A 27,958-nucleotide genomic window follows, 5' to 3' on the forward strand; every position below is an offset into this window, starting at 1 on the left:
CAGTTAAATTCAGAAAGGTTCATCACCAGAAAGTCAGCTACAACCTCTGTGTGTGTGTGTGTGTGTGTGTGTGTGTGTGTGTGTGTGTGCTTAGTAGCTGAACAAGCATTTATTAAATGTCTGTCTTAGGACTATAATTTGGAAAACAATATGTGGCCCTAGCCAGGAGGAAAGAGATCAAAGGCAAAGGGTCCTTTTTCTACAACTGTAGAAGCCACCCCACTCAAGTCACTTTGGATGCTATAGGTCACTGACTGGAAGATGTAGAGAAAAGAAAATAAGTATAAGACATTTATATTTTTTCTAAATCTAGATTTATTCAATATAATTGAAAAGAAAGGATCAAAACTCATTATATTGTCAATAAAACAAAATGGAAAAAATGCGTGGTGCTGAATTTCAATTCCAGCTGGCTGTCTCCACTCAGTGTCCCATCTGTATCTCAAGCTCCACATGTCTGAAATAGAACTGATTTTTTTCCTAACCTCTCTCCACACTCCCACCAAACTTCCCTATTGTCTGTTGAGGACAGCATCATCCTCCCATTCATCCAAGTTTACCTCCGCAGAGCTCTACTCCCTTTTCCAAGCCTTGTCAATTATACCTCTACAACATCTATCTCCTTTGGTGCACTGGGAAAAGCACTGGATTTTGAGTCAGAGGACCAGTAGTCAGATTCTGGGTTTCTACCTTTGTGACTTTGGGCAAGCTTTGACTCTCTGGATCCCAAAGTCTTTGTCCTTAAAATGAGGAGGTTGGCTAAATGATTTATGAGATCTCCAAGTCTATGATCTCACAAATGCATTGCAAACTCTCTCCAATGAGAAGTTGTGCTTCATGTCCAAGGGAGTTCCTGCATTGATGAAATCACGTGTTTTTTGAAGTCTCAGAATTATCACAAGTTACTTCAGAGTTCCCTCCCAGGCAAAAATGGAGACTAAATTACATCTAAGACCTCTTTCAGTTTTGACATCCTGTTAAGCAAATGAACAGTTATTTAGCACCCATTATCAGCTAGGTCCTGAAGATACAAGTATAAAGAATAAAACAAACTCCACTCATGAGGAGCTTACAATCAAGTGGAGGAAACAAAAAGTCCCTATGTAAGTACTTGCAGAATAAATATAAGGAGAACAAATGCAAACACAAATAAATACAAAGCAGATGAATACAAGGAGCTTGACATGGCACTACCATTTGAGGAATAAAGAAAACCTTCATGTAGAAGACTATGTTTGAGCTGTGTATTGAAGGAAGAGAGAAATTCTATGAGACTGACACAAGAACGAAGTACATTCCAGCCATGGCTGGGGGGGGGGGCAGGGGAGGTGGCCAATGCAAAGACTCATAGATGGGAGGCGGTTTCATATGTGAGGAGCCAAGAGAGGGCCAGTTTGCTTGGATTGCAAAGTGGAAGAGAGATAGAGTGTGGAAAGATAGGTAGCAGCCAGGTTGTGAAGAGCTTTTAAAGGGAATTTATATTTGATCATTGAGGTAATATGGAGCCACTTAAGTTTTCTGAAAAGGGAAGTGACAGGATCAGATCTTCATTTCAGGAAAATCACTTTGGCAATATTTTGTAACTGGAGTGGAGTAAGGAGATACTTGAAGTAGGGAGACAAACAAAGGATGTTGAAATTATCTAGCCAGGAGGTGACAAGAGTTTAAACTAAAGTGGTAGCTATTTAAGCAGAGAGAAGGGATCTATTGCAAAAGATGTGAAGTTAGAAATAACAAGATTTGACAATTATGATTGTGTGTATTCATCAACTTTCTAACATGCTTTTGTAATATTGACTTAGCTCCACCAACTCTGGGCTTTGACAAAGAGAACAGGACATAAACCAAATGCCTCCCAGTCAAGCAAAGATCTCTCAGTCTTCTCGTCATTGATCCATGGAGAAGAGGTGGTTGCCCTGATCTTAAGATTAATGTGATTTATAAAACTGTTCCTGCCATCCTAGGAGATTGTAGGCAAAAGAAACCATGCAAATGCTTGGTATCTGGAAGATCTGAGTTGAAGTCCTGCTTGGCTGTATGACCCTGGGGAAGTTCAATTAAGCTCTCAATGTCACAAGCAACTCTCTAAGACTATAAACTGTAGAATAGATACTGATCTCCACTGGAAGAGAAAGCTCTTCACTAGGATATCCCTACATCAATGAAATCACAGTTCTTTTCAAAACAAAAGCTACCAAGGGAAGTGGGGGATGCAGGAAGTAACCATGAAGTACTGGGACTCCTGAGGCCAAGATAGTATGACTGAGCCATGCACAAAGCACTGAGGTTGATGAAAATGGTTAGAACTGCAGCATAGAGGGGCAGCTGGGTAGCGCAATGGATAAAGCTCTGGCCTTGGAGTCAGGAGGACCTGAGTTCAAATCTGGACTCAGACACTTGATACTTACTAGCTGCATGAAGCTTATTGCCTCACAAAAAAAAGCATTTAAAAGAACTGCAGTATAGAGTCAGTAGTAATCCTTCATTTTTCTTCTCCATTCTCCCTCCCTCTCTTCCAAAAGAGCTAGGTCTAGTAATTTTCTCCAGTTTGCAGGTTTGTCCTGGCTTCTTAAAACTGGGTTTGGTTTTCTGTGTTTAAATGTTTACTTCGTCTCTTAAGCCAGCAACTGCAAAAAATTCTATTAGCTACCCACAATGTTAATCTGTATATATTGTTGTTGCAATGCAATTATGAAGGGGTGATTGAATGGGAGGCTATCTGAGGATGTGTGTGTGTGTGTGTGTGTGTGTGTGCATGTGTATGAGAGAGAAAAAGAGAGAGAGACAGAGAAAGAGAGAGAGAAATTCAAAACTTTGTATTTTGCCAGTGTATGATCTCTGGATGGGGGCTCAGAGCTTCGGAAGAGAGTTGCTAATTCATTTACAATTTGCCTTCCCAAGGCAAAGATAATACTTGAACTGGGATTTTTCTAGTTAATGAATCAGCAGTAGTGATAATGCAGATATGGGGACTCTGATATATTACTGGGTTTAGTTTAAGAGGAAAGTCACCCCCAGAGCAAAGGGACTGAGAGCTTACCTGAAGAGATAGTCATATGCAAAGGGATAAGAGAAAACTGGCCTCCCAAAAAGGAAGGGGCAAGTTCCTAAGAGTGAATGAAAGCCATGCCTTGCTGCTAATGTGGCACAGCATGACACCATCACCCCTGCTAGAAGACCAGGAGATGCTGGACTTCCTATCATTGCACTCCTGTTAAGTAGGGACAATGATCTTTGTCCTCATCTTGTATGGAAATGATGAGGTTTCATTGGATTAAAAATATAGTGTCAGAGTTAATTAGAAATAGGAGAAGGTAAATGTAATAGATAGTAATAGATGCCCTATCTCCTATTTTTCTCTGCTATCAACTACCAGGCAATGTCTTTCCTGTTTTACTTAGGAACCCTACCATCCCCACTTCCTTGTCACCTACTTTGCACTTAGGAACAGAATGATACCAGAAATCTATGTGGTGCTATGATTTGGATTCGCTTTTGACTGCATCTCAATGCCATGCAAAATGATTGTACTTCGTGATATATAATCTTTCAGGATGCCAAAGCTGCTCACTGATCACAGATGCCACTGTGGGAAGGTGGAGAGAAAAATAGATTGATAAGCCTCAGTGTAACTTGAGATGAATGAGATTTCAACCAGTCATTAAGTTCTTTTTCTCCATAGGGCAGATTACCTGCCTTCCTTTTCTACATTGTTTCCTGCATGAAGGATCTTCTAATGAGTGTTTGATGTTTGTGCCCTGCCTGTTATAAAATTCCTTAGGGAGAATGGTATTGTCAAGAGGCAGTGTTGCCTAATGAATAGAGACTTGTTCTTGGAGACAAGAAGAACTGGGTTAAAGTCTACCTCTGACATATACTGGCTGAGTGACTTTGGGTAAGTGTATAACCTCTCAGTGCTCCTGATGACTCTCCAAAATAAGGAAGTACAAAAGAGTTGACATATTCGTATTGTTAGATGGTGCTCTCTCTACCAATGAAATCACAGATCAGCCCTAGTAACTACAATCTCACATTTATGTCATTAATAAATACTTCTACCTCAATGAAGTAGACTGTATAGACATTATTCACATATCACAGATAAGGAAACTGAGGATCAGGCAGGATAAGCATTTTTGTCACACAGGTGATCAGTGGAAGAGCCAGAAATCAAACCCAGAGCTTTTGGTTTGAAAGTCAGTGGTCTCTTCCCTCTTCCCCATCATCCTCTACTCACTGCTCTACAATTCCCACAATTTTCTTCAAGCAGAGACTCTGACCCGTTGTCAATGGCTTGGCTTCTATTTTCCACCCCAATCAGCAGGACTGGCTAGACTTTGGCCATACCCAACTAGAGTATGAACCTGCCTTCTGGGTCTTGAAAGCTGAGTGGAGTGGAGCAGAGGGAGGGGTGGGATCAGGGGTCAGGGTGGAGGGAGAGGATTGACTGGAATGGGAAATTCCTCTAGCTTTCAAAGTGGATTGAGCTGAGGCCCAAGTACCAATCATTAGAAATGTGTGAGTCTCTTTAGCTTACTGGCTTTCTCTGCATCATGTTGACACCTTTAGCTGAGTCTGGCTGCACACACACACACACACACACACACAAGATGTTGTTTAGCAGCTTGTCAGCCATTGCCCAGGCAGCACCCTGGAGGAGTTGGTATTCACTACTGAAGCTGCAGTACAGATTAAACAGCTCCCTGCCAGAATGCAGCTCCCTCACTTTCCAAACTCCTCAGTTTACCACCCTCTCCCACCCCTTTTCCCCTCCATTGGTAGCCTGTACTGACAACCAGGGGGACGGAGCTCAACAGAGCAATTACATTGAGGTTGAGCCCTGGAGGACTGAAATGAGCAATGTATTGGAGCCCTGGTCCCTTCTCTTTGCCCTTTCCTTCCTCCCAGCCCCCACCCCTTGTCCCCATGCACCTCTCTGTATTCAACACTCATTGATCTTGGACAGTACCAGTGGACCAAGAAAATAAATAAAAGCGATTTGTTCCCACTAATCTGAAAGCAACATCAGCTATCCCAAAGCAAAACCAACACTCTCCCTCACTCCCACCTATACCTCAGGCTTGCTTGAGTGCAATTCTAATTATAGTTGGGCTGCCTACAGGCTTTAATCAAAGGAATTCAAGACCAAGGAACTTTTTGTCAGTTTGTTTGTTAGGGGTGGGGCTTAGGGGGAGTGGGCATCAGGAATCAAGGACTTCAGGGGCCAGGATAAGGAAGAGGTTGGCATCTATTCTCTCTGCAACAGAGTCTGGCCACCCCTAGAATGATTCTTCTCTTCTACCTTTCCTCCTTTGAATAATGTGTTTTCTCTGCTTCTGCAATCCCAGGCCCTGGTCTCCACATTAACATGTATATTGCTTGGTTAAGGGCTATCTAAATAACTGGGAAATGACAGGGAGGTGATGGGGGTGAAATGAATGAAGGGCTTGTCAAAATCTCCCAACTGCCTTTGTCATTGATAAATAAGCAAAGAAACACACTGAGGTCTCTGGGTTTTCTGTCTCCTAGACTGCCAACTATACTATCCTAAAAAGAAGCTGCCCCTCTGGGGCAAGAACAGAGTCAGAGTCATAGAATTCAGTGTCACAAGAGGTTTTGGAGATTGCCTTGTCCTCGACCTCATTATACTGATGAGGAAACTAATTTACCCAAAGTGCAAAATCCCTGACCTTTTAGCGCAGTACTCACTACCTAGATCACTTCTACGATTGCATAGCCTACAACCTGTTGGATATCTCCAATTGGATGCCCAGTCAGAGCCTCAAACCAAACTTCAATCCGATAAGCACTTATTAAGCACCTGTTATGTGTAGAGACAAGTCAGGAAGATCTGAATCCAAATCCATCTTGAAACATTTATTAAATGCTTTTTGCCTCAGTTGCCTCAACATAATAGCATCTGTCTCATAGGATTATTGTGAGGATCAATGTTTGTAAAGTGCTAGGCACAGTGCCTGGCACATAGTAGGTGCTATGTAAATGCTAGCTATAAAGCACTGGGCTAGACGCTTGGGTTACAAAAAGGAAAAAATAAGTCCTGCACTCAAGGAGTTAACATTTCTGGAAAAGGGGGAGGAGAGGAAGGATAAAATACGTCAACAGATAAGCAGTCTATTTTGAGAAGGGAGTCTAAAACTGCCCTTGTTCATGACTTCCCAATTCCTGTTAATGGATCCACCATTCTCCTGGTCTCTCAAGCTGGAGACCTCAATAATTGCTAACTCTTTCTTATCTGTTCCCCCTTCATGTCCCCACACTCAATCAGTTTCCAAGTCCTATGGATCCCACTTCCGGCACTATTTGTCACATCCATCCCTGTCCCTCCACTTACATGAAAAACATTCTGCTTCAGGTGTTCATTACCTGTTAATTGCTAGCATTTATGTTGCCTGGACTATAACGTGTTCATGGCTTGCTAATTCTTTGCTGGTTTCTCCACTGCCAGTCAATCCTTCACATAACTGTCAGATTAATCTACCCCAAATATATCTCTGATCTTCCCCCCTCCCCATTCAAAACAGAAGGCATCAAGCAATAATTACCCATTGCCTAAGATAAAGTCAAAATTCCTTAGCCTGGAATTCAAGACCTTTCTCCAACCTGGCTCTACTCTCACATTACTCACCTTTTTATGATCTTGTCAACCTGGACTACTCTCTGTTACCTGACCATTCTTGTTTCTGTTTGCATACTTGCTAAAGCATTATATGCACTGTGCATTGAATGTACCTGCCTACCCTTTCCCCCCAAAAAAACCCCTCACTCTGTTGCTTCCTTCTCAGCATATGGAACTGTTATTTATCATTCAAGGCCCAGCTAAATATCCATGAAGCTTCCTCTGATAATGAAGTCTCTTTCCCCTCAATCTAGAAGTGATCTTTCCTTCCTCAGATCTCTCAGAGCATTTCATGTACAGAGGCAATACAATTTAGGGGTAAGAGCACTGAATTTGGTGCTGGAAGAAATGTGGGTTCAAACTCTGCCTCTGACACTATTAATTGTATGACCACAATCAAATCATTTAACACTCCCTTCCCCCAACTACATCTTCAACCTAGAAAAGGAAGATGGTACCTGGTAGTACCAATCTCACGGGGTTGGTTTGAGGCTCAAATCAGACAACATCCACAAATTCCTTTGTGAATCTTAAAGTGACAGGTAGGTGACAGGTAGCTATCATTATTTGTCTCTCTTCTGTGTACAGGCTGTGATCAGAAGTCAGCCTGGGCAATTTAATGAGGTTAAAGGAGGAGGCCATTGCTTGCAACTTTAATACATTTCCTTCCTAGGTACAAAGGAATTCCCAGAGTGGTAAAACCACCTCAGCCCTGAATATGGAAGAATGACCTGAACCCTAAATATGGCAGATGAGGAGAATTGATGGCAGAAGCTCTCAGGAGTTCCTGGATGGTGGACTATGAGGTCCCAGGAGAGGAAGGAACCACGTGGTTCAAGAGGTAGTAGCAGCTAGGGACATCTAGGGAGCAGTAAGAATTCCTGAACATTAGTCTCCAGGAGAAGTAGAAAGAACCTTCTAGAAATAGAAGAGGGTTGTCCTGAACATCATCTCCTGAAAGATAGGGGAAGTTCTTGAATAGAACATGATGGAAAGAAGCAGAATACTGTATTCTGTAGAGAAGAGGAACAAAATTGTATTTGACCCTTTTCTCTTCAAGTTAGTCTCAGATAGTGCAGGTCATTCTTCCAGGGGAATCTCAACTACTTGGCACAAGAGATCCTTGCTTCTGGGCTACTAAATTTGGGGCATTCATTCAGTTCGATAAAATAAAGGCTGCTTTATATTTTATAAGCTTTTTACATTGGGGCTTGCAAGGGACCCTTTTGACCACATTTTGGAAACTTGGGTAAAGGCAAAATAAGACTAAGGATGCATCTGTGACCCAATTAATGTGAATAAAGAATTCCCTGAAGTGGTTGAATTATTTGAATTTGCACTGCATATGTCCACTGGGCTGGAACAAATGATCATATTTTACATGATTATAACTGCAAATAGTGTGAATTTGAATACAGGTGACCATTTCAGAGAATTAATTTTTCACATTAATTGGAACCTAGCTCTATTAGCTAGAATTTATATACCACTCTAAGGTTCACTAAGTACTCTGCAAATAGCTCATTTTATCCTCATGACAACTCTGGGAGAGGTTATTAGTCTCAATTTACTGATGAGGAAACTAAAGCAGATAGAGGTTAAGGGACTTGCTCAGGGTCACATAGTTGGCCAGTATCCGAGGACATTTTGTTTCAGGTCTTCCGAGTCCAGGACGAATGTTCTAGCCATTGGGCAACCTAACTAACCTAGACTAAGTCAGAACTTCCCAGGAAAAGTTAGGTAGAGGCATGAGCCAAAGAAATTAAATTTCTGAGTATCCCCCAAGATTGAACCTGATCTACATAAGTATATATAGCATAGTCTATTTGTATCATTCTTCATCATAGTCTTCCTCTAATGTCTCATCACCAGATGGAGATGACCCAGGGTTCTTGAATACTATGCCAGAGGAGAATAAACTCTGGTAGGTCCTATCAAAATGGAAAAACTTCAAGAATGGGTCCACAAATGAACTGTATGATATATGCTTGAGTAACAGCTTAGTGAAATTTGAAAAGTCAGGTAGTCAGTCAATAAGCATTTATTAAGCACCTACTACCTTCCAGGCACTGTGTTAAGTACTGGGGAGGCAAAGAAAAGAGAAAGACAGTCGCTGCCCTTAAGAAGCTCACTATGTATTGGAGGAGGCAACATCAAAATAATTACATACAAACAAGCTATATTCAGGATAAATAGGAAATAATTAAGAGAGGAAAGGTGCTAGAATTAAGGCTTCCTGCAGAAGGTGAGATTTTCGCTACAATTTGAAGGAAACCAGGTGATAGAAATAAGCAGGAAGAACATTCCAGGCAGGGGAGAGATAGCCAGGGGAAATGCCCAGGAAATTGAGAGATGGAGTGTCTTGTCTGGAGAAGAGCAAAGAGGGAAGGATCGTAACCAGTTCGTCGCCAGAGTGATGAATTGTTAACCAAAGAAACTCATGGAAATAATCTACCAAGATAGAGAGAGGTCAAAATGCACATTGGTAGAGGTTGTACTGATGCTTAGGACATCACAAATCCTTGGAATTTTGAAGTGGATAAGAGTTTTATATAATATTTGGGTATCTTCAGCTAGCACAGTGTAAGTGCACATGCACATAGTAAGTACATATATATTATTTTCTTATATGTTAAATTATTTATTATGCTTTAAATTATATATATACATATATGTATATATAAACTGAATCAGTGTAGCAGAAAAAGTATTGGACAAGGAATCAGGAGACCTGAGTTCTAGTCCTGGCTCAAACACTAATTGACTCTGTGACCTTGCACACATCCCTTCTCTGAGTTTCAGCTTCCTCTATAAATAAGGGATTGAATTAGACAATGGCCAAGATCCCTTGTAACTGGCATGTTCTTTGATTCATAAAATATTTGACCACATTTATCACTCAGGGCCCAGGGAGCTATTTTCTCTAATGGCTGGATTTGTTGAGGGGAAAAGCTATCTGATAAACTTATTGGCTAAAACATCCAGGAGAAGGAAAAGGAAGGACATTATCTGTGAGTTAAAAGGCCCTAAGCCTGCTTTAGCCACAGCCAGAATTTCACTTTGCAGGTGGGCAGCAGAGAGAGGGCTGTATTTGGAGTGAGAAGATATAGGTTCAAATCCAGGTTCCACTACTCACTGCCCTGGAATTATTTTTGTAAGTCCCTTAAACTCCCTGAGTCCCAATACCTTTGTCTGTAAAAGAAGAAGAGTCTTAGAGATGTCAAAACTTTTGGCCATACAAAACTCCAGAGTGGATGAAACCAGATTAAAATGTAAAATATTTTTTGAAATAATTTAAAAGATAATAAAAGATAAGTAATATTTATTTGTAGTTTTATAAGTTATTATGCTGGGGAAGGATCTATTTGAGTTTGACACCTGTAGGGTTCCTACTGGTGAAAAGCCATAAAATATAGTATATAAGTGAAAAGCCATAAAAACGTAAACTCTGTGAAATGTGGAAGCCCAAACGTGGTGACCTGTTAACAATCATAACTTAGATACTGAATCATAACTTAGACACTGAGTCATAACTTAAGCTACTATGACCCATGAAAGCCAAAACAAGAATATCATGACATATATGTGACTGGACATGATCAATACACAAACCTATGCTTGGGCATAACATTGGTTTAACTCCCAAGCTCATTATTAAGCAGAATATCAAAAATATCTACCCATCAGTAGTGATGCACTCTATAGCTTCTCCTCCCTTTGTCTGTTTTCTATAATTACCATGGGAATTTGGGGGGTTATTTCACAGGGATCCACTGAACTACCTGACTGCTGCCCCAGACCAAAGATTGCCCCCGTTTTGTAAGTATCCATGATGATTGATTAGACTACTACCTATAATCAATCTGGAGATACTTGGCCTCTCTCTCTAGTATAGAAAGAGCACCCCACAGTTATGGGGGAGGTGCAGGGTTCCCCGGGCAGGGGAATTCCAGACCTTACAACACCATTGGATGACCTCTAAGGTCCCTTTCAGCTTTTAATCTATAATCCTAAGGCTCAGGATGAATTGTGTGGTACCAAGTCACTGGGGCAACATTTCTAGGAACATTGTTGTTCTTTCCTACCCATAATGCCTATCTGCCTTCTAGGCTAGCGAGATAAGGCCTCCCTTAGATACTTAGCACAAACTTAAAATCACAAATTCATGACTTCGGCATAAAATATCATGTCTTTTTCTGATACAGAGAGCATTAGTTCAAGGAGGACCAGTATTGGATGATACAGGAGCTGATGCAAAATGCCTCAAGATGAATAAATTAACCATGCCTCACCTTCCTACAACCAGCCAGGTGCCAGACTCAGACTTAAACAGCCCCTGTTTGCATGGAGGGGCCCCTCCATGTAAAAGCACATCATTTTGATATTTTTCTGTCTTTCTGTGGGGGGCTTCTCAAAATTTAGTGGAGCTGCTCTTATGTAGAAACAGAGCAGATACCCATTTGCAACATGTCATCTTGGCATTCAATAGATCAGAGGGACATAGAGAAGACCCTGTCGACCATAAACATTTCCCCCATGTTTATCTCTGATGACAGAAATTCCACCATTAGTGATTCATTCATTTAGTCATGCTTTGTCCTCTCTATGTGGTCTCATTTTAAATTGCATTATTTGCAACAAATTTCATGAGGTCCTATTTAAATTGGATTAGCCTAGGAGGGGCAACATATTATTCTACCACATGTCAAAATTTGTTTTAACATCTTGTTGACAGAGTAGTTTGCATAAACATTTACCATGCAAATACTTTAAATAAACAGAAAATGTTCTATAAATGAACAATTGAGAAAATTGAGTAAAACTAAAATCCAAATTAACAAAAAAAATGTGTTAAGGTTTCTACTAAGCACTGGGAATAGAAACAGTTCACATGTATAGAGGCCTTTAAAGTTTGCTCCTTCTTCCCAATATGCCTATAGAGTTAGCAGAATAAATATTACCATCCCCATTTTATAGATGAGGAAACAGAGGCTAACAAAGATTAAATAAATTGCCTATGGTCATTGACTAACATTCAAAACCACATCCCTCTTGAGAACAAATTCAAAGTTTCAGAAAGGATCCTGGCATCCAGTAATATCTGACCTAGAACTTTACTAAAAGAAGAGAATAATTTCATCAGGCAGGCCATGTATGCAAGAGAGGTGGAGAATCATTCCGTGTAGGGGGTCCAGAGTATGTAAGTCAATGGAAATGAGAGTGATCAGGACAAGATAGGAAAGAGGGTAGGAAAAGCATGCACTCCATTTTGACCAGAGCTCAGAATAAGTGTGTTTGAAGGAGGCCAGGGGAAGGGGCAAGGAAGGAGGGGAATTTAATAGGTTGATGAAGTAGAAGGAGCACAGGCTTTGGAATCAGAGGTTCTGGGTTCAAATCTTGCCTCAGATATTTACCATATATATGATGAATTCCTTAATATCTCTGCATCTCAGTTTCCTCATCAGCAAAATAAGGAGATTGGATTAATTCTTTAAGCTCCCTTCTATATCTAGATATGTGATCTTGTGAAGAATATAAAATAAAACTTGGAGTCCTTTTTTGGCAGAGACAATAGACTAGAAGCACAGGACATGACATATTTGTGCTTGGACTTATTTTTCTTGACTATACTCATCACAAAGGAGGTTTTCTATTTGCATCATTTATATCAGGGCAGGGGATTTGTGGGAGTGGGGGGAGTTGATAGCTAGTGAGAGTGATGCAATAAAAAAAGCAAAAAGAAGACCAAGGAAACATCTTAAAAATAGACATAAGAGATCAAAAGGAAGGAAGGTCAGGAGGGGACACAGACAGGCCAAACAATTGTTACTGTCATGTAAAATTTAATACATACTTAAAAAAACAAACTAGGCATAATAGAAGTTCTCAGTTTCATATGCAATCCTCCTTTTATGCCTTTCTTTGTATATTGAAAAGTTCATATTTATTAAAGTATGTCAAGTTTTGAATAAAGAAGAAAATGGGGGGAAAGAAGCAAGACTTTGTTGAAAAAACAGATTGGGGACATTGTGCGGAGGGCCTTGAATGCCATGTGAAAAAGTTTATGTTTTATTCAAAAAATTGACTTAGTGTGAAATATTTATCATATCATTTTTTTCTTCCTTCTCACCCACATGCATGCCTTGAAGTCCCACTGAGTGCAGGGCCCTCTACCAGAAACAGGTCCACAGAAGCAAATAAAGTCTCATTTCTGCCCTAAAAAGAGATTATAGACACATGAGCAGATAATTAAAAATACAAAGCAATGTCATTTTTGTCAAATCAGGGGTACAGACAGGCTGCTGGAGTCAGCTCAGTATGAACATTTACACCTCAAAGTTGGCAAAAGCTACAAATGAGAGCACGATTATTATTTTGTTAATTGATTGGACCTAAGAAAGTGATGAAGAAAATGTCGACAATACAGATTAAATTTAAAAGTGTATCATGCTTACTTTTTTTTTTTTTCAGAGAGCCAGTTGTTTAACATTTACCAGCAACACCCTTGGGTAAAGACAGTGAGTATTATAGATAACGAATATTACAAGAATTCAGAAAGAGGGAAGGGTTACTGATGATCTGAGGACAGAAGGAGAAAAGAGAGGTGAGACCCTACCTTTGTCTACTTCATGATTTTTTCTTTTTGAGAACCAGCTCTGAAACTTAGCCCTCCTACTAAGACAGAGTCAAGTACAAAGAAAATTTCTTCCAACCCTCTCCCCCAGAATAAGATTCCCCCTCACACACATATTTCTGTGGTTAATCATGTTCCAAACAACAAAAAAAAAATGTAATTAGAAAAAAATGGTTTTTAAGGCAGCTCATCTATAACCCACCCCAACCCCTGTTTCATTGGATGAAGGTGGGCCATCAGGAGAAGTGAAGGATGGCTGCACCGGCGAATCAGAATGAGGAGGGAGCCAGGCTTCTATTCATCATCTCTTCTACCCGGTAACCAGACGGCCCTCACAGCATGGCAGAAAACATTCCCTCAGACTCCACCAGCTGGTGGAAGCTTTTTGTCTTCCTTGGCATTGATTCACCTTTCTTTAGTGCCCCTTCCCTCTTTTTCTTTTTCCTTTAACATTGGAAGTAGATTTGGGATCAGGAAAAGGAAAAGTTAATACAATCAACTAAGGGGCACAATGACGAACATTTTTCGCTGTGTTTTTTTTTCACCCTTGTGTATATTGTAATACTAGAAAATGCCACACTCCAGGGCACATAAGTGCTTATTTTATGTCATCATCTGTGTTAATTGGAGTCCTCCAGTGAATGGTAACACATTGCAGGAGTACTTGAGGAGGGTATGGAAGTGGGAAGGAGATCTGAAACACCTCTACAAAGCCTTTTCGGTAAATATCAATGAAGGTAAACCAACAAAAAGTCTCCAGGAGAAAGTAAGGAAAAAGTACCTGAGTACCAGTCTAGAAACCTGCATTTCTGTGCTGAAAACTCATTGTTTATTCCTGGACAAGTCACCTAATCTCTCTCTTTGACTCAGTTTCCTCACCTGTGAAATGGAAATAGTTATTCTTGCCCTATATGAAGAAGTTGTGAGATAAAATGAAATAATAAACATGAAAACATTTCAAACTAAAAGCTTATTTAGGTATCATTATTAGGAATATTATTAAATCTTATTAATCATCTTGTTTTATTACTTTGGTTGTTTTAGTCATGTACGTATTTGTATTGTTTTAGTCATGACCCCATTTGGGGTGTTCTTGGCAAACATACTGGAGTGGTTTGTCATTTCCTTCTCCAGTTCATTTTACAGTTGAGGAAACTGAGGCAAACAGGGTTAAGTGAATTGCTCAGGGTTACACAGCTACTAAGTGTCTGAGTCTGGATTTGTACAGGTCTTCCTAACTGCAGGCCTGGTACTTTATCTACTGCTCCACCTAGCTGCCCTTATAGCCCAGTAAAGTCCTATCCTAATGTCTCATTGGCATAGCAGTGCTTTTGCATTGACTAACCTGGCTAATTTCCTCCTGCCTCACCTCTGCCTCCTGGTTTCTCTGGATTCTTTCAAAACTAACCTCAAATTCTACCTTTTACAAGAAACCTTCCTAGTTCCCACCCACCCACTTCCAGTACTTTCATTCTGAAATTACTTTCTATTTACAGGTACATAGTTCTTTGCATATTATCCCTTACACTAAAAACGTGATCTCCCTGAAGGCAGGGACTATGTTTTTGTCTTGTATCTTCCTTGCTTACTTGGTACCCAATAAGCATTTAATAATGTTTGTTGACTGACTGGAGATAGGAAATATGAACTTCAGTGTGTGTCTTTCCTTCTCTTAGTCTACCTAAGTGTGAGATGATAGGAGTTCTACCCCATCTTAGTTAATATAGTCTCAGGAGGCCTAGAGGCTTCAGTTATATCACTCAATCAACAGTGTCAACTAGGTGTTTGACTTTAGGAAAATTCCTTTACAAATTTAATCCCAAAGGAATGTGTGAATAAGTCTTTAATAAATTTGAGAGTATCACAGAGTTTTGGCCATTGGGTGAAGACAGATGACGTACAAGAAACATATTATGACTGGCTGAAAGAATCAGATGTATGTCTGATCTATAAAAACAGCCACCAGTCAAGTGTTGGGCTAATCCATTGTTGAAGGACTCCAGATTGGCAATTGGAGTAGTATTCCAGAGTTAGAATGAGGCTCTTGAAAAGTAATTGCTCTTGAGGGGAGGAGAAAGATTGAACCAGTATGAGCAACACAACCAGATAGGGAAAGAGAGACACATAGCCAACAAAAACAATTCAGAAAGACATACCTAAGGAGAGAGAAAATTTCAAGGAACTTGACACTTGCACCAGAGAAGAATGTCAGCCATGGACTCAAGGAAATACTTCCAGACCATGATGTGGCAGGCTGAGTTACTCTTTTTGCCACACAAAATCTACCTCTCACCATTGTACTCTAAGTTTGGGGCCACTCTTCCTATGGTTCAGTGGGAGCCCCAGATTTTTGTGGGGAATGTTTTGTACCATCTGTTCTTACTAGAATAAGGGTTCTTAACATTTTCGTGAACCACTTTGGCAGCCTGCTAAAGTCTGTTGTTTCCCAAGAATATTTTTTGAATGCACAAAATAAAAATACATAGGATTATAAGTTAAACCAAATATATCAAAATATAGTTATAAAAATATTTTTGAAAAACAAGGTCATATAGCCGGTTAAGAATCCTTGATTGTAGACCATTCTTGTAAAGACTTTTCCTAAAAATCTAATTCATTTTCATGGCTGATTGTTAGTTGAAAGCACACTGGTAGGAGCTTATGAGTGATGGTACTAAAGGCAGCTAGGTGGTGCAATGGATAAAGGCGGGGTCTGAAGTCAGGAAAACTCGTCTTCCTGAGTTCAAATCTGGCCTCGAACACTTACTAGGTATGTGACCCTGGGCAAGTCTTTTCACCCTGGATTCCTCAACTGTAAAATAAGCTGGAGAAGGAAATGGCCAATTACTCCAATATTTTTGTCAAGAAAACCCCAAATGGGGTCACAAAGGGTGAGACATGACTGAAAAACAACTGAGCAACAGCAATTAAAGGCACACCCCATCAAAATTACCCCTAAAACACTGTGAGTTGTACCCACCTTCTAGCATATCCAACCTAGTGCAAATGAGAGTTGGATGACTGGCCCCAGAGGGGGTGTCATATAAGTTTAGAGAATTGTAACATTAGATCGGCTTCAGCTCCTTCAAGGACTTATACTTGGTACTGGAGATGCAAAGAAAAAATAAGACACAGTCCTTGCCTTCAAGGAGCTTATATTCAACCATGCAGGAGAAGAGGCATATGTTATATACACAGAAAATTTTCATTTACAAAGCCCACTCCTCTATAGGAAAATTTGATGAGGGAGGGGTCAGTTCTGTTTGGAACAAGCAGGCCAAACTTCATCCAAGAAGTGGCATCTGAGTTGGGTCTTGAAGAAAGAAAGAATTTTCAACAGATAGAGACGGGTATTGAGAGAACCCATTCTAAGCAAAGGAGAATCAATAATCCATTAGTATTTATTTCTACAATATAGGGTGAGCACCATGCTAAGTCCCAGAGATACAAAGACCAAAAATAAACAGTCCCAGTCCTTGTGCTTACATTCTAACTGGGGAAAATGTGAACAAAGACCACAGTAGGCAGATCTCAAACAGGAAGGTGAGTTTGGCTAGGATGAAGAATTGGCACGGGCAGTGGAAAAAGTTTTGAACTGGGAATAATAAGGCTTGAGTTTGAATCCCAGCTCTGTCGCTGCCTGTCACTTTAACTCCTCTCAGCCTCCATTTCCCCATCTATAAAATGAGGACTTTACTAGAACTTGCCTTGGGCCTGATGGCCACTGAAATCTCTTCCAGCTCTAAATCTATGACTTCATGATCTTTTTGTATGTAAGATTGGACAGATAGGAGTTTTTTGTTATTTGTCTGTTTTACTCAGAACTTAACAAACACCAAATAAAATGTACATTTCTATATACATAGAACAGAAAAAATAAGATTGCACATGAAACTGCAGATGACTATTATATAATAGCGCTTTTCTCTTTAAATATGTAGTAAGTTCATCTTGCAGCTTTCGAAGCCATTTTGCTTGCCAATGCTTCTTCTGGAGTTCCTTCTGTGCTCTGCTTGAGCAAGAGAGACAGAGACAGAGAGACAAAGAGACAGAGAGACACAGAGAGAGAGAGAGAGAGACAGAGAGAGAACCTTCAATGACCTAGTTCTCTTTCTTCTTTCTTTTTTCTTCTGTATCACTATTTTCCCTCCTCCTCCCACTCATCCCTTAATTAGAAAAGAAAGAGAAACAAAGCCCTTTCGTTGTAATGCAAAACAAATTCCCCCATTGGCTGTGTCCGAAAATGTGTATCTTATTCTGCATTTTGATAGACAGGTAAGTTGGAACCCAGTAGCGGAGGCCTAAAATGCCAAGATAGCACTTGAAGCAATTAAGAAACAATTAAGTGGTAAATTATGTACTACTGACTGTAAGTCCCATAGGAGCTTGGCAAGGAGAGATCAGTGTGAACTGGAGTAGCTGAAGAAGACTTCATGAGGGAAATGGAAGCTGACATGAGCCAGGACAGGACAGGACAGGAAAGTTTTGGAAAGACAGAGGGAAGGAAGGAAGGCATTTGAGCAGAAGTCAACAGAAGGAGAGGCTCAGCATTGGGAATGGGTGTTGTTTGTACGTGAGCCAGAAGAACACCCACCTGACTGGGTCAGAAGATGTATAGAGTTCTAACTAGCAATGTTTTCTCCTAAGAGAAAAGTAATGGAGGGGAGTGTTGCCAATAGAGTTTCGCCAAGAGAGTTTCACCAAGAGAGGAAACCATTTGATTACCACCCCTGTGGGAGCTGGCAAGGAAGTGTACCATGGGAAATGTGCCATGGCAACAAGACTCCGGGAATGTCAGCTATACCACAAAGAGCTTAGGTGATGAGAACACGCAAGGGGAACCTTTTGCCACACAGTAGCATAGGCTAGCAGAAGACCATGAGTCAGAGTGTGGGGACTGTGGCCACAGTGGGAGGAAATGTGTCCTCCTGGGATGACAGCATATGAATGAATGCTCAGGTCCCAAGGCAAAGTCCAGTTCACTCTGTACTACTTCTGTTTTGGACGTGTTGAGTTTAAGATGCCTTTGGGACAGCTAGTTTGAAATATCCAATATGTAATTCATGATGTATGATAGTATTTCAGCAGGCACCCAAGGGCTAGAAATGTAGATCTGATTGTCAAGGTGATTTGATGAATGAGCATTGGGATACTTCCAGGAAGAAGGGAAGGACGTAGTGGGAGATGGACAGTGAGCATTTGATTAAATACTTCTTCATCCAGGACTGACATTGGGCATATAACTTGGCTTCCTTGTCCATGGCCTTGAAGAATGGTTCGATTTCATCTCAGACTTAGCCCAGATGGTGGATGACTTCAGACACAATGACCACTCTGGGAGTTGAGTCCCTGGAAGCTGGCTTATTCTGAAAGTTTAATGCTTCAAACCCCAAGCGCAAAGAGCCAAAGATGCTCAGAGGCAGAAATGAGGAAGGATTTCATTCTAGTCAGGGGGGGACTGAGAATATAAATGCATGGAGGTGGGAAATGGAATGCTGAGCTCAGGGGAAAGTAAGGTCTTTTCTCCACATACATGATTCCCCCCTCTAATTTAGGCCCTCATCATATCACAATTTGGACTATTATAAGAGCCTCTCAACTGGATTCCCACGTACCTGTCTGTACTCCCACCTATGCATCTTCCACACAGCTGCCAAAACAGTCTTCCTAAAGCATGTCTAGCCATGTCACTTCCCTGCTCAAGTGCTGGGCTTTGAATGAAAGGAAGGATTCCCCCAGGTGAAGATCAGTAAAGAATGTGTACCAGGAATGGTGGGAGAAGGGGAGAGTGACTTTTGTGAATGCATGAAAGCAGGATGAATCACACAAGATTGAGTAGTTCCATTTGACTAACAATAAAAACAATAACAATAATAGCTAGCATTTCTATGGTGCTTTGCAGTTTTGCAAAGCACTTTACAAATAGTAATATGAAATAAGGCTTGAAAGATGTGCTGGAGCTAGACTGTGGAAAGCCTGAGGCGTCAGGTGGAAAGGCTTTTATTTTTTCATATAAACAATAAGGAGCCACTGAAGGACTCAGAGAAGAGGAGCCACATAATTAAAAATACCCATTAGGAAGATCATTTTGTAAGTTATCCTGAGGTTAGAGGAGATAGAGGCTGGAAGAACAATTTGGAGGCTATTATAAGTCTGAATGAGAGTCAATGAGAGCCTGAACTAGGGTCACACCAGTTTGTATGAAGAGGGTGGGACAGATCCCAGAGATGTCACAGGACCTGGAAACTGATTGAATGGGGGAGTAAAGAAGAGAGAATAATCAAAGAGCTGCCTTAGATACTCTGAGCCTAGTGCCTGGTATCTAGTGCCTAGTATCATTGACAAGAATAAGGAAGTTGAGATGAAGGACAGATTTAGGAGGGACATCTGTGGTGATAAAGATGTCTAATGGGTAGTAGCTCATGGAGAGAATGGGACTGGATATATAGACATGAGGGTCATATACATAATTTTAACCATTCAAGCCATGGGAATGAAGAAAATAAACAAAAGAAAGGATGTTGAGAGAAGAGAACACAGGACACTCCCCTATTTAAGAGGCAAAGCAAATAATGCCAAGGAAGAACCATCAGTCAAGATATGGAAAAACAAGGAGGAAGTCACATAAGCCAAGAAAGAAGAGATTAATTAAAAGAAGGAAATGACATTCACTGCACTTAGAATAGCAAATATGGCAGGAAGGGCAAGAAAGCTGAGGCCTGAGAATAGAGCCCCAGATCTGTTTTGTCTTCTTTAAGCAAATATAGCATGTGGGTAGTTCTCATGATCTTTCCTTTGGGATGATTCATAACTAGCATATTTAGTCTCTCCCTCCCTGGGCATTTGTACTATAATGTATCTTGATAAGAACTAGAATCTGAAGCGGCTTTTAAAAAGTCAGGTGGCTAGAGAGGTAGGTCATATGAACCAGCTTTAAGCAGGAGAAAGAGACAGAGATAGAGACAGAGATGGAGAGAGGGAGGGAGGGAGGGAAGGGGAGAGAGAGAGAGAGAGAGAGAGAGAGAGAGAGAGAGAGAGAGAGAGATTCAAAAGGCAACCTCAAGAACCTACATGTTATAATAAGCCTTGTAAAAATACTACACTTTGGGGAGCCTGTTATTTAAACAGTTGTCATTTCACTGAGCCAAATGTCCAATTATGGGAGATCAGCTCCATCTCAGAGCACTGTGAGGAAATGAATTAAAAGTAATGTCATCAAAGACTTCCCCTGGAATCGTCCTAGTCCTACTGTCTCAGCTCCCTTGGCTCTAAGAAATCTGACTGATCTGGATACTTGGTCCTTGAGAAAGTCTCACCTGCCACTTGTAGTAGAATGAGGAAAGAAGGTAGGGAGAAACCCTCAGAGAATTCCTGCATGATGGATGAGAAATTGTTACAGACCATTTGCAGTGATGACTTCAGAATGACCGTCATTTCCCACAGACTACCACAGCTCCCCCAAATGCTCTGTGAGATGCTCCTCATGCTGGGTCTGTCCCAGGGTCTCCATCTTCTCTGTTTGTGTCTATTATTGTTGACTTGCCATGGTCGATGGCCATCTGTTCCCTCCCACCTACCTGACATCAATCATTACTGTGCCTGTTTCCCACCTCCAGCTCTACTAACAGCTTGTCAGGAGCTTCCAGGAGGCAGGTGATAGAAGCAAGAAGAAGCCTGTGTTTGAGTACTTGGGCCTGGAGTTCCTTATAAATTCCCTCTGTGTTGTGGGACTTTGGACGGCCCATATGAAGGCAGTCCTCATGGGACTTTCAGAATGGAACTTCAATGCCATATAATGGGTCCAGGGTTGGAGAGGAGGATAGGCATCTCCAGTCATCCTGATCTATATCTTGCCACTGAATCCAGATGGCTCTGAAGAAAAAAGTGAGGCTGGTGACCTTGCATAGCCCTCCCTCATTTAAATGAAATTTACTTGCAAGCTATGGCATTATCTTCCTGATGTCATGGTCCTCTTCGAGAACAAAGGACAAACAACAATGAGTCAGGGAAGGAACAATTGTGTGGCTCTGAAGTCATGCTGAATCTGTTGATGGGCCTGTTCTCACAACCACACATTAGTTCCCTTGACATAATACATGTGATCCTAAAAACACATACACACACACTTACATGCACATGCACACACACTCATGTGTATATTTATGTATATATGAATATATATGCATTTTCTGTGTGATATATATATACACATACATATGCACACAGAACCATAGTTTCATTAATATGGGGGACTCACAATGAGAAAATTCCTACTAATACATATATATACCTCAACTTAGAGTCTTAGAGAGCTGCCTGAGATCAATGACAAGTTAAGTGACTTGCCCAAGGTCATACAGCCAGTGGCCTTTCACCCAGGTCTTCTTGATTACAAGGACTCCACTCACTATTTTGCCCCTTGTTCTTAAAGAAGTTCTGTTAAATTTGAATCTTTGTAAACTAACTCCTATTTTCTAATTGATTTATCTTACAAATTTGAAGGTGTTTTATCCTTATTTTGTAACTGTCCTTCAATTGACGGTGATTCCTAACACTTCAGCTTTAAGTTTTTCTGTTTTGTTGCCTCTACCACTGCTACACAACCCATCCCTATTCCTAGATAATTAATTACCTCCAGTTTTAATCACCTTTAGTTTCCTGATGGCATGCTTGCATAGATTCTGGATAACGGACGATGCTTTTGAGCTTTCCCAGTCACCAATAGAGTGAATCAAGGATATGGGCTTGCTCTCATGCTTTTTAGCAAGATATTTTCAGTGATGTTGTTGGATGCTTTGAATGAAATGAAAATGACATCAAAGTCAGTTACCATACCAACTGTAAATTATTTAAGCCGAAAAGGCTATAAGCCAAGACTAAAGTGGATGGAAAGTTGGTGAGTGACATTTTGTTCGCAGATGATTGTGCACTCAATGCAGCCTCTGAAGCTGAGATGAAACAAAGAATGGATGAATTCTCTGTTGCCTGTGATAATTTTGGCTTAACAATTAACACCAAGAAAAGAGGGATTCTCCACCAGCCAGCACCACACCATTTATACATGGAACCATTGATTACATTAAATGGAGGAATTTTCAATGCTATGGACAAGTTTACTTACTTTGGCAGTATACTTTCCAGGAATGTACACATATGTGATGAGGTTGAAGCACATGTTGCCAGAGCTAGCTCAGTGTTTGGGAGACCTCAAGGAAAGTGTGGAAGAGAAGAGGTATAAATAAGGCTGCCTACCAAACTGAAGGTCTACAGAGCCATTGCACTGACCTCATTGTAGTATGTCTGTGAAATCTGGACAGTCTACAAGCACCATGACAGGAAATTGAATTGTTTCCATTTGAATTGTCTCGGGAAGATTCTGAAGATCTCCTGATAAGATAAAGTACTGGACACTGAGGTCCTTTCTTGAGCTAAACTGCCAAGCATTCAAACTCTATTCAAACACTGGAGTGCAGCTCCAATGGGCTGGCCATGTTGTCTGAATGCCAAATGTATGTTTGCCTAAAAGGCTATTTTGTGGAGAACTCACACAAGGCAAGCACTCACTCGGAGGTCAGAAGAAGTGGTACAAGGACAGGGCTCACTGAAGAACCTTGGAACCGATTGTGTGACATGGGAGGCACCGGCACAGGACCGCTCAGCTTGGTGTGCCCACATCAGAGAAGGCGCTGTGCTCTCTGAGCAAAGCAGAATCACAGCAGCACAAAGCAAACGTGAAATCTGCAAATCTAGAGACATCTCCCACCCAAATGGTCATAAGTACTATTTGTGCCCAACCTCTGGTAGAGCTTCTGAGCTCATATCGGCTTGATCAGCCACCACTGGACACACTGCACCTTGATTCCAAAAGAGTGAAATCAGGGGGCAGCTAGATGGTGAAGTGGATAGAGCACCGGCCCTGAAGTCAGGAGGACCTGAGTCCAAATCTAGCCTCAGACCAAACACTTGACTCTTACTAGCTGTGTGACCCTGGGCAAGTCTCTTAACCCCACCTGCCTAAAAACAACGACATCAAAATAGTGATATCATTTTGGTCCTCTGCAAGAACAAAGGACAACAACCAACCAACCAATTACCTCCAAGCAAACCAGAACAAATCAGAGAATCCTGGTACTTATAAGATCATAGACTTAGAACTAAAAGGAATCTCATAGGTCACCTAATCCAACTCCCTCATTTTGTAAATGAGGAAACTGAGGCCCAGAGAAGTTAAGTGGCTTACCCACGATCAAATAGATAGAGTGTGGCAGAGGAGGGATTTGAACGCAGGTCTTCTTATTCCAAATCCAGCATTCCATGACATAAAGGAACCCAAACACAAACACTATTGTAAAGGAAAGAATTCTCTTGGATTGAAAGTAATCATTGCTTGATTCATCTGTGTTTGGACATCTAGATTTTCTCAATGGGTTCATTTGAAGAGAAGATACAAGGATGTCATCACCACAGTATAATCAAGCTGTAATATAATTAGAAGCATACTGGGTTTGGAATTAAAAGCCTGGGGGTCAATTCCTGGCCCCACTTGTCAACCATGTGACTTTAATAAAACAAAAGAGAACTAGATAACCTCTAGAGTCCCAGTTCTAAATTTATGATCCTATAATCATACAGGGCAGCTAGGTGGCATACTGGGCTTGAAATCAGGAATACCCATCTTCATGAGTTCAAATCCAACCTCCAGCACTTACCAGCTGCTTGATCTTGGGCAAGTCACTTAACCCTGTTTGCCTCAGTTCCCTCATCTGTAAAATGAGCCAGAGAAGGAAACAGCAAACCACTCTAGTATCTTTGCCAAGAAAACCTTGAAATGAAGTCACAAAGAGTCAAACACGACTGAAATGACTGAATACATATGCTCCTACAATTTCTCCTTCATGCACATCTCTGAAGGACAGCAGAGTTTATTGCTCCCATTTAACAGCGTGGAAGCCCGAGGAAAAAAGACTTAATCCATGGCAGAGCTGCAACACAGGAATTGGAATGAGTCCAAGGCTCCTTCCTGACATTGGGCTCTGGGCTTAAAGCAAAGAAGAGAAGATGGGTCTCCCTGCTGGATGGGAAGGTAAGAGAGCCAGGGCAAAGCCTTGCCATTGCTATATAAAGCTGTTTTCCCCAGGTTGCCTTCCCCCTAGGCAGCATCCAGGCTGGACATGGAGAAAACTCAGAGCTGATCCTAACTGAAACCTGAGCAGCTTCAGGTCAGAGCTGCTGTAAACACACTCCGATTTTTAAACCAAATGCCTATTTCAGATCCTATGTACACATGGACTCCAGCCTTCCAACTCAAAATGACAAATACAGGTGGATACATCAGAGCTACCAGACGCAACGAGCTCATGTCTACTTTTGCATGTCTGACTATTGCCATCTAGTGGTTGTATAGATGAATCTCAACTCCTCTCTCCCTTCCCCTCCCCTCTCTCTATAAAACCTTTTTTTTTAATCAATAGGAAAAAAAAAAAAAGAATTCTTATTTTCAACACCAAATAGGCCTAAAAATATCTCAGGCTAGGATCTCTAGTCAACTTAAATGTTTCCGAAAAGTTTCTGTTAGGTCAAAAATCTCAGTGCTTCAAATGAAATATAGTAGAAAGAGCTTGGGAAATACCTGACCCAGGTTCAAATTCCTCCTCCCCCACCTACTACCTTTATGACCTTGGTCATGTCTCTTAATCTCACTGAGTCTTAGTTTCCTCATCTGTAAAAGAAGATGCTTTGGGTCAGATGATCTTTAAGGTCAATCAATTAATCAATAAACCAGTATTTATTAAGTGCCTGCTTAATAAAATGAAGCAATCCCAATTTCGAGGTACCTGTATTCTAAAGGGGTAGGGTGGGGTGGGGAACAAGCACATTTAAAATCCATGTAGCATAAATACAAAGTGAATAAATGCAAATATGTATATACAAAGGTCCCTTCTAGCCTTATGATCTTAAGATCTTTGTGTATATTACATTACCCCAGAGGAAAGCAAGCTCTCTAAGGGCAGAGATTATTCCCATGATTCATTGGGCTATTGTCTTTGCATCTAAAAGGTCTTTCCTGGAGCTTTGCCCACAGTGTACACTTTTTAAATGTTTGGTAAATTGAATTGGAACACAATATTTTCACTTGAGGGCAAAGCCCATGAAAGTAGATCACATTTCTTCTCCTTTTCCCTGGGTGGGGGGTGGGGTGGAGGAGAGAAAAGCTGAGGTTGAAAAGATGTGCCCCTACGGTACCAGACCCTTTGAAAAGATGCCAGGAAGATAAGATCAAAAGATTAGGACATGATCCAGAGAGGGGTGTCCTGAGCTAGGTGTTCTGGAGGGCCCTTCATTAGGTAGGCCTGAGAAGTCTTATCTCCTCCTGCCTTTGACCAAGAATGCAACCAAAGGGGAATAGACATTTCCGAATTTCAAGGCATCAGACCAAAGGGATAGTATGCCTCCAACCCCTTTCAGTTTAAAGGGAGCATCTGGGAGTTCAACCTCATCCTAGGTTCGGTCATGCAGGGACCTTAACTTAAGCACTCTGCCCTTGGAGGTATCCAATATCCATGGACCTCAAGCGCAAGATTTCTGTTCAGCTGAACCTTTGGACACCTGTCTCAGTTACCAAATTACTCAACTACTATCTGCAATTCGGAAAAAAAACCACTCAGTGGCCCAAGAGCAGAACCGGTAGGTGGGAGTCAAGAATTCTTAGCTCTAGGGGAATGGGTTATCCTTATTTATTCCTTCCCCCCAACCTATTCTTCCATTTTCAGTGCTCCAACCTACCCACCCCTTTTCTTTCATTTCCCCTGGATCTTTTTTGCAGAAGACCTTCTCACTTGGTGGAAGTGGATTTCAGGGAAAGCCTAGCCAATGCAAAGCCAAACCATGCCCGCAGCTTGTCTCCCTACCTCTTCATCCTTCCCTCAAGGGTCTCTGCCCTACAGTGAGCACTCTTATGGTGATGAGGGGGCTATTAAGCAAATTCATTATTGACTATTTCACATTAGATAGCATTTTTTTTCCTTTGATGCCAACACAACTAATAAAAATGCACTTTATCTTCTTGGATTTATGGGATCGTAAAGCTGCTTTCATGTACCTCCGGGAATTGGGATTAAAGGGGAATTAAACATCTCCAACCGAAAGACCGTTCAGGTAGAGAGAGTGGGAGAAGGAGGGGGAAAGGGGGAAGAGAAAAAAAGAAAGAGAAAGAGGGAGCAAGAGAGAGAGGAGTGATTCAAGGACAAGAAATAAACTGAAGTAAAAACCTGGCAAAAATATGGCTTTAATATATTGTAAAAGAATAAAAACCTCATAAAAAGTTATCACCAGACATGAGAAGTTCGTAATGTCGCCCATTGTGAATTCTGGGGAGGAACTTCCTCTGAGATGAGAGTCATTAAGTAAAAGTGAGATCCATGGGATGGCAGAGCACCTCTAGAGCTGAGTGATAGAGACAGAAAAGAAAGGAGGCAAGAAAAGGCTGACTGATAGCAGTGAGGCAGGACAGGCAGACACTGGCCCAAGGAAGATGAGGGATGGAAAATACCACGTGCCATCTTTAGTCCCTTGTTGGATGATCAAGTGACATAGGAAAGCAATCTGTAAAGAAGACATGAAGCCGCCTCTGGTAGGAACATAGGGCAAGAGAAATATGCCAAGGCGGTACAGTGGGGGAGGCTTAGGACAAGAAGTCCATCAAACTTCTGTTCTATTCCTAACTCTCATCACCTAGCCACCATTGGGGAATAACTGTTGTCTTAATAAATTTGACTCCATTTTCTATATATTTTAGAAATGAGGTCTTTATCAGAGACACTGGCTATCAAAAATTGTTTGATTGACTGGTCAAATCACTAGCCATTATATTTCTTGAATTTCCTCACTATAGGGATACTATTACCCGACCTTTATTTTTGTCTCAAGGGCTTCTGCCCTACAGTGAGGCCTCTTATGGTGATGAGGAGGCTATTAAACACATTCATTATTGAGTATTTCAAATCTGATTCCCCCAGCTGTTGTAATGCTCAAGTAAGCATGTTGCAATGGCAAGGTATTAGTAGTACTGATAACAGCAATCAGTTCATGACATTGGAAGAAGAAGAAGAAGGAGAAGAAGGAGAAGAAGAAGAAGAAGAAGAAGAAGAAGAAGAAGAAGAATGAGGAGGAGGAGGAGGAAATAGTAAGTGGATTCTATAGATCAACTACCTTTGAAGAAATGCATTCTAGTGCCTCATTTCTCACATATCAGATCTTCCAGAGTCAAACTAGCCAATTTACCTCTCTGAGAATAAGTTTCCTCACTTGTAAAAAGGATGACAGTGGTCCCTGTCTTAGCTATCTATATCTCACTTAACTGTTGAGAAGCTAAAATGAAATTGTGGGCACTTTAAAAGCTAGCATTGCAACAAAACTGTATTCTTATTATTGGCAATCAGAAGTAAGCATTGAGGCAAGGGAGAATTTCCATACTTCTCACTGGAGATCCAGGTCTTAAAGGAATGCCAAACTGTGAGCTCATGGCTGCCTGACTAACATGTCCTCTTTGCCCCTTTGCAGAGAGATTGTGGCTTGAGAAAGATTTTCTTGCAATCAACTCAGCCTTGATTTAGAAGTTTATGGTTCTGGGAGACATCTGAAAGCCTGGGCACAGCCCTCAGTAATTAATCCTTGGAGGTCCCTAATGA

The sequence above is a fragment of the Vombatus ursinus genome, unplaced genomic scaffold (genome assembly GCF_900497805.2).
Source record: "Vombatus ursinus unplaced genomic scaffold, bare-nosed wombat genome assembly UNPS02014778.1, whole genome shotgun sequence".
Lineage (NCBI taxonomy): Eukaryota > Metazoa > Chordata > Mammalia > Diprotodontia > Vombatidae > Vombatus > Vombatus ursinus.